Source organism: Echinops telfairi, unplaced genomic scaffold (assembly GCF_000313985.2).
Source record: "Echinops telfairi isolate 266 unplaced genomic scaffold, ASM31398v2 ScPeMD7_7410;HRSCAF=8448, whole genome shotgun sequence".
Classification (NCBI taxonomy): domain Eukaryota; kingdom Metazoa; phylum Chordata; class Mammalia; order Afrosoricida; family Tenrecidae; genus Echinops; species Echinops telfairi.
Genome location: NW_022111310.1, coordinates 16,091,188 through 16,092,683, shown reverse-complemented (window position 1 = coordinate 16,092,683; position 1,496 = coordinate 16,091,188).

Sequence of the window (1,496 nt, the reverse complement as noted above, 5' to 3'; positions counted from 1 at the left end):
GGCGCCGTCAGGGTGACAGAAATGGTCCCGGGACCATCAGTGGGACCCATACAATATGCTAGACAAAAGCATGTACAAGGTTGGTGAGGCTTTTTGACCTGGGCAGTAAGGCCTGACTCATGACTACTGAAACCCTAGTGCCCCCATCTCCATCAAGGTCACATTCAGACAAGCCAGTATGGGCAACGGTCCCTCCTTGGGCTGGCTAGGGGAGTGGTAGAACTCCACTTTCTAATGCACGCTGCCCGAGGGCAGGCCTATTCACAGTCCTGGCTAACGGTCAGCAGGAACTGAATGGAGGATTAATTTATGCAAATAGATTTGGGGCTTTCACTGTTACCCGGAACCTTCCAGAGTCACAGAGTTCTTCTGGGATCCGCAAGGTTAGAAGTCTGAAGCCAAAAGGTGCTCTTGGGAGAGCGACCAGGCTCTCTACCCCATAGACAGTACAGTCTATGAAACTCACGGGGTCCTTCTGCCCTGTCCTACAGTCCCCATGACTTTGAGACTACTCCATAGGACAGAAACATCCTGCTGACATGCCTGCCAACTACAAATACGTTGCGCACGCTTCTCCCAAACAGGCGTGTCCCTCCTACAGTGTCCTCGGCCTTCAGGACCCCACAGTCAAAAGCTGGACCTTAGGAACAAATTCTATAGACAGAGCCGAGTCACTTTTCCACCTCAGGGGGTTAGTAAGCTGTCCACACAGCTCATCAATGGCTTAAATCAGAGACGGTGGAAGCGCCTGACTCACAAAGACCAACTCTGAGTTGGGCTGACTCCACCATGTCTTCAAATAAGTTCACCCTCTTTTGAGTTCTCAGAGCTCTCACAAATAATCTTTCTTCACACTCCAAATCCGTAATATTCTTAATTGCCCAATTCCACCCATAGTGCCCTGCACTTACTGCGAGAACCTCATTCACCAAAAACACGAAGGACAGAAAATCCAATAGAAAATGTTTCCCCCACCACACCGAGGCAAAACACTAAGGGTGTGCAACAAACAGCAAGGGAAGCAGAGCAAGGAAGTCCCTTGGGAATACCAAAGATAGACTTTGGGGCCAGAGCAGGACACCCCATCAGACTCGACTGGAAAGCACTCCTAAAGTCAACAAACAGACCTTGAATTATTTACAGGCTTTTCTTTTTTCTTTTTCTTTTTTTTTTGGGGGGGTCCTTGTTTTGTTGTTGTTGTTTTCTTTTGTTGCTTTGTTTTGCTCTGCCTTGTTTTTAGTGCATGTTATTATCCCTGCAGGTCTGTCTACATAAGATAGGTGGGATAAACAATCGAGGAGAAAACAATGGACCGATGGTTTCGGGGGACATGGGAGATGGGGAGGCTGGGGAAATCAAGTGGGTGTTAACAACCCCAGGGACAATGGAACAATAAGTGATCCAAAATCGATGGCGAGGAGGGTGTAGGAGGCCTGGTAGGGCTTGATCAAGGGCAATGTAACTGAGAGGAATTACTGAAACCCAAATGAAGGCTG